Below are 7,035 nucleotides of genomic sequence, written 5' to 3' on the forward strand. Positions count from 1 at the left end.
AGGTCATCTCCTCGGTGTGGGGGGCTGCGGCTGAGATACAATCCCCCCTGTATCTACTCCCTGCTGCTGCTGCCCAAAGGAAACAAAGCTCCTCATTGTCTGGACGCCCCCCAAACCCTGCAGATAGCAGGACTGTGCAGAGCATCGGCGAGATAGTCTGCAGCCCGGCAGGATCATCTGCAAGTGCTGGGATACAGAGCCAGACACTACTACAACCCTCACCATGTACAGAAAGAACCAAGAAATAACCCCCACCAATAGTGTTCTGCCAAACCGGTGTATCTAAGCCTATCCTGTGTGATACCGTCTGCCAAACTGGTGTATCTAATCCTATCCTGTGTGATACTGTCTGCTGAGCCGTGTATCTAATCCTATCCTGTGTGATATTGTCTGCTGAGCCATGTATCTAATCCTATCCTGTGTGATACTGTCTGCTGAGCCGTGTATCTAATCCTATCCTGTGTGATACCGTCTGCCAAACTGGTGTATCTAATCCTATCCTGTGTGATACTGTCTGCCAAACCGATGTATCTAAGCCTATCCTGTGTGATACGGTCTGCTGAGCCGTGTATCTAAGCCTATCCTGTGTGATACTGTCTGCTGAGCCGTGTATCTAATCCTATCCTGTGTGATACTGTCTGCTGAGCCGTGTATCTAATCCTATCCTGTGTGATACTGTCTGCTGAGCCGTGTATCTAATCCTCTCCTGTGTGATACTGTCTGCTGAGCCGTGTATCTAAGCCTATCCTGTGTGATACTGTCTGCTGAGCCGTGTATCTAATCCTATCCTGTGTGATACTGTCTGCTGAGAAGTGTATCTAATCCTATCCTGTGTGATACTGTCTGCTGAGCCGTGTATCTAATCCTATCCTGTGTGATACTGTCTGCTGAGAAGTGTATCTAATCCTATCCTGTGTGATACTGTCTGCTGAGCCGTGTATCTAATCCTATCCTGTGTGATACTGTCTCCTGAGCCATGTATCTAATCCTATCCTGTGTGATACTGTCTGCTGAGCCGTGTATCTAATCCTATCCTGGGTAATACTGTCTGCTTAGCCGTGTATCTAATCCTATCCTGTATTATACTGTCTGCTGAGCCGTGTATCTAATCCTATCCTGTGTGATACTGTCTGCTGAGCTGTGTATCTAACCCTATCCTGTGTGATACTGTCTGCTGAGCTGTGTATCTAACCCTATCCTGTGTGATACTGTCTGCTGAGAAGTGTATCTAATCCTATCCTGTGTGATACTGTCTGCTGAGCAGTGTATCTAAGCCTATCCTGTGTGATACTGTCTGCTGAGCCGTGTATCTAATCCTATCCTGTGTGATACTGTCTGCTGAGAAGTGTATCTAATCCTATCCTGTGTGATACTGTCTGCTGAGCCGTGTATCTAATCCTATCCTGTGTGATACTGTCTCCTGAGCCATGTATCTAATCCTATCCTGTGTGATACTGTCTCCTGAGCCATGTATCTAATCCTATCCTGGGTAATACTGTCTGCTTAGCCGTGTATCTAATCATATCCTGTATTATACTGTCTGCTGAGCCGTGTATCTAATCCTATCCTGTGTGATACTGTCTGCTGAGCTGTGTATCTAACCCTATCCTGTGTGATACTGTCTGCTGAGCCGTGTATCTAATCCTATCCTGTGTGATACAGTCTGTTGAGCTGTGTATCTAATCCTATCCTGTGTGATACTGACTGCTGAGCCGTGTATCTAATCCTATCCTGTGTGATACTGTCTTCTGAGCCGTATATCTAATCCTATCCTGTGTGATACTGACTGCTGAGCCGTGTATCTAATCCTATCCTGTGTGATACTGTCTTCTGAGCCGTATATCTAATCCTATCCTGTGTGATACTGTCTGCTGAGCCGTGTATCTAATCCTATCCTGTGTGATACCGTCTGCTGAGCTGTGTATCTAATCCTCTCCTGTGTGATACCGTTTGCTGAGCTGTGTATCTAATCCTATCCTGTGTGATACTGTCTGCTGAGCTGTGTATCTAATCCTCTCCTGTGTGATACCGTCTGCTGAGCTGTGTATCTAATCCTCTCCTGTGTGATACTGTCTGCTGAGCTGTGTATCTAATCCTCTCCTGTGTGATACCGTCTGCTGAGCTGTGTATCTAATCCTCTCCTGTGTGATACCGTCTGCTGAGCTGTGTATCTAATCCTATCCTGTGTGATACTGTCTGCTGAGCCGTATATCTAATCCTATCCTGTGTGATACTGTCTGCTGAGCCGTGTATCTAATCCTATCCTGTGTGATACTGTCTGCTGAGCTGTGTATCTAATCCTCTCCTGTGTGATACTGTCTGCTGAGCTGTGTATCTAATCCTCTCCTGTGTGATACTGTCTGCTGAGCTGTGTATCTCATCCTATCCTGTGTGATACTGACTGCTGAGCCGTGTATCTAATCCTATCCTGTGTGATACTGTCTGCTGAGCCGTGTATCTAATCCTATCCTGTGTGATACTGTGTGCTGAGCTGTGTATCTAATCCTATCCTGTGTGATACTGTCTGCTGAGCCGTGTATCTAATCCCATCCTGTGTGATACTGTCTGCTGAGCTGTGTATCTAATCCTATCCTGTGTGATACTGTCTGCTGAGCCGTGTATCTAATCCTATCCTGTGTGATACTGTCTGCTGAGCCGTGTATCTAATCCTATCCTGTGTGATACTGTCTGCTGAGCTGTGTATCTAATCCTCTCCTGTGTGATACTGTCTGCTGAGCCGTGTATCTAATCCTATCCTGTGTGATACTGTCTGCTGAGCCGTGTATCTAATCCTATCCTGTGTGATACCGTCTGCTGAGCCGTGTATCTAATCCTCTCCTGTGTGATACCGTCTGCTGAGCCGTGTATCTAATCCTGTCCTGTGTGATATTGTCTGCTGAGCCGTGTATCTAATCCTCTCCTGTGTGATACTGTCTGCTGAGCCGTGTACCTAACCCTATCCTGTGTGATACTGTCTGCTGAGCTGTGTATCTAATCCTATCCTGCGTGACACCGTCTGCTGAGCCGTGTATCTAACCCTATCTTATGTGATACTGTCTGCTGAGCCGTGTATCTAATCCTGTCCTGTGTGATACTGTCTGCTGAGCCGTGTACCTAATCCTATCCTGTGTGATACTGTCTGCTGAGCCGTGTATCTAATCCTATCCTGTGTGATACTGTCTGCTGAGCCGTGTATCTAATCCTGTCCTGTGTGATACTGTCTGCTGAGCTGTGTATCTAATCCGATCCTGTGTGATACTGTCTGCTGAGCCGTGTATCTAATCCGATCCTGTGTGATACTGTCTGCTGAGCCTGTATCTAATCCTATCCTGTGTGATACTGTCTGCTGAGCCGTGTATCTAATCCTATCCTGTGTGATACTGTCTGCTGAGCTGTGTATCTAATCCTCTCCTGTGTTATACTGTCTGCTGAGCTGTGTATCTAATCCTCTCCTGTGTGATACCGTCTGCTGAGCCGTGTATCTAATCCTATCCTGTGTGATACTGTCTGCTGAGCCGTGTATCTAATCCTATCCTGTGTGATACCGTCTGCTGAGCCGTGTATCTAATCCTCTCCTGTGTGATACCGTCTGCTGAGCCGTGTATCTAATCCTGTCCTGTGTGATATTGTCTGCTGAGCCGTGTATCTAATCCTCTCCTGTGTGATACTGTCTGCTGAGCCGTGTACCTAACCCTATCCTGTGTGATACTGTCTGCTGAGCTGTGTATCTAATCCTATCCTGCGTGACACCGTCTGCTGAGCCGTGTATCTAACCCTATCTTATGTGATACTGTCTGCTGAGCCGTGTATCTAATCCTGTCCTGTGTGATACTGTCTGCTGAGCCGTGTACCTAATCCTATCCTGTGTGATACTGTCTGCTGAGCCGTGTATCTAATCCTATCCTGTGTGATACTGTCTGCTGAGCCGTGTATCTAATCCTGTCCTGTGTGATACTGTCTGCTGAGCTGTGTATCTAATCCGATCCTGTGTGATACTGTCTGCTGAGCCGTGTATCTAATCCGATCCTGTGTGATACTGTCTGCTGAGCCTGTATCTAATCCTATCCTGTGTGATACTGTCTGCTGAGCCGTGTATCTAATCCTATCCTGTGTGATACTGTCTGCTGAGCTGTGTATCTAATCCTCTCCTGTGTTATACTGTCTGCTGAGCTGTGTATCTAATCCTCTCCTGTGTGATACCGTCTGCTGAGCCGTGTATCTAATCCTCTCCTGTGTGATATTGTCTGCTGAGCCGTGTATCTAATCCTCTCCTGTGTGATACTGTCTGCTGAGCCGTGTATCTAATCCTCTCCTGTGTGATACCGTCTGCTGAGCCGTGTATCTCATCCTATCCTGTGTGATACTGTCTGCTGAGCCGTGTATCTAATCCTCTCCTGTGTGATACCGTCTGCTGAGCATTCAGTGATGCATCCTATCGGCTTGCTGTGGATTTTATCCTGCGGACACAAGCTGTCTCCTTGCGTTGTGGATGAAGATGGCGTCACACAATCCATAATGGAGGAGCAGACGGGGTTAATGCCGCCCGCTCTGATAGGGGTCTGGAGACAAGAGCTCATTCTGACTTTATTCCTCAGTATAAGGGAATGGGCTCCTTATAGCAGCGGTGACATCATGGCCGCAGCCTCCGTGCTTCAGTCGGTTTTTCTACTGAATATCTATAGGCCGCCACTGATGGGAGAGAGGGGTGTAGAATATAGCAGCAATGCATTCAGCCCTATTTAATAGGAAAGGGTTAAATATATTCCGGCAGTGGCTAGAACCCATAAACACTCATTGGCCCTTCTCCAGGATTAGACCTATAAATCCCTCTGTTAGTAATAGTTATGTCATACTAAAAAGTACCGAACATGAAATGAAAGACACAGCTAGTTACATTAAAAATGTGAAAACGGCTTTGTAATATCTCACTTCGTGGCCCAGATATTATAATTTGAAATTCAACGCTCAAAGCCTGAGGCTGCACTACTGAAAGATACTCTGATCTGTGCCGTGTCGTCATGGAGACCTTGTGTAGATTCAAATCAACTTCTGTGTGAATAACTGCCTCCAACTGACATTATAGGGAGGGACTTTACTATAGAAGGAAATTCAAATCTGTGACAACATTGTTCCAGAATCTCTCAGTAGTGCAGCCTCAAGCTTTAGGCCTGTAACTTCAATTAAGGATATCCCAGCATTGCATTGAGATATTGAAAAACGGATTTCAGATTTGTAATGTCCTCTAAAGGCCCCTTTCATTTTGTAGGTCTCCTTTAAGACAATTACTTGCATAACATAGAAATCCTGGAGGGGGTTATTGTTTTTCTACCTCCGACCTGTGAATCTTCCATTACAACTTGTTTTCCTTGCAAACCACTGACCGTATATACAGGAACAATGTCCCCATTCTGTTTGCTGTTGGCCATTATGATCCCCGCCTGGCATTGTGTGCCAGTTTCTCGCTCTTGTCTAGGTGTGGAATGATCCAGGTGTTTAATGCCAGGACACCGAGTTCCACGAGGCTCCGTACAGATGAGGTGCTGGACACTGGATGGCAATATTGGAAACATTCATTACTGCTTGTTATTAAATTTCCAGAGTCACAAATACATAGACATTGCTGACGGCCGAGTGCGAAAATCTGCAGATTCAATTATACTAATTGTTACTGACGGTAAATAGCTCAGGGTTTCCATGAAATGTAATCACAAACAAGAAACGGCTATAAACCTCTAAATCAAGAAACACAAGCCATGGAGGAGGACAAACACATACACTGTACATCTACATACATATCATAAATGCATACATGCATCTATATACACACATACTGTCCATACACACATCTATACACGCACGTACTCTACATACACACAGCTATACACGCACATACTCTACATACACACAGCTATACACGCACGTACTGTACATACACACATATATCTATACACACATACTGTACATACACACATATATCTATACACATACTGTACATACACACATATATCTATACACACACATACTGTACATACACACATATATCTATACACGCACGTACTGTACATACACACATATATCTATACACACACATACTGTACACACACACATCTATACACGCACGTACTCTACATACACACAGCTATACACGCACGTACTGTACATACACACATATATCTATACACACATACTGTACATACACACATATATCTATACACATACTGTACATACACACATATCTATACACACACATACTGTACATACACACATATCTATACACACACATACTGTACATACACACATCTATACACGCACGTACTGTACATACACACATATATCTATACACGCACGTACTGTACATACACACATATATCTATACACACACATACTGTACATATGTAGCACCCCGAGGGCTCGGCTGCTACAGGGGTATTGTACCTCAAACCAGAGGTGTGATATTCCACTCCCGGGTAAGGATGGAGTGTAGACCAGGACTCGGTAGGCTGCATGCACCACACACACCCCATTTCCGAGGGACAGCTCAACGGTGCTCCCACTAGACAGAAGTGCAGGCACGACAGCATCTGTCCCTGGCTGGAGTGGGGAGGGGAAAGTACACCCAGTGGTGTAGGAGCAGATAGGGGTGGGTCTCTGGGCATAGGTAGGAGCCCATTGGTTGCTAGTCACCTGGGCTCGGGTGTTAGAAGGAGGTATATAAGGTGGGCACCATCTTAGGACAAAGTTCAGTTCAGTCAGGAGTCAGTTCAGAGAGGAGTGATGACAGGGAGCAGAGCTGCTGCATGGGCTCTGCTCCACGGGCAGGCCTTGTCAGGAGGCCGGGGCCCAAGAGAGAGAGAGAGGAGAAGGAACAGAAAGGAAAGTAAGAAAGGAACTGGAACAGAAGAGAAAGGAGGCAAGGAACGAAACTTAAGGCCCAGAGACACGAGTAAAGAAGGAACCCCATATGCCCAGGAGATACAGGGTGAAGGGTTGGCAGAGCAGGGTACCAGAACCCGAATTGGTGGAGGCAACAGATTC

The sequence above is a fragment of the Phyllobates terribilis genome, unplaced genomic scaffold, assembly GCF_046119375.1.
Source record: "Phyllobates terribilis strain yellow unplaced genomic scaffold, ASM4611937v1 Scaffold_7__3_contigs__length_470593459, whole genome shotgun sequence".
NCBI classification, from domain to species: domain Eukaryota; kingdom Metazoa; phylum Chordata; class Amphibia; order Anura; family Dendrobatidae; genus Phyllobates; species Phyllobates terribilis.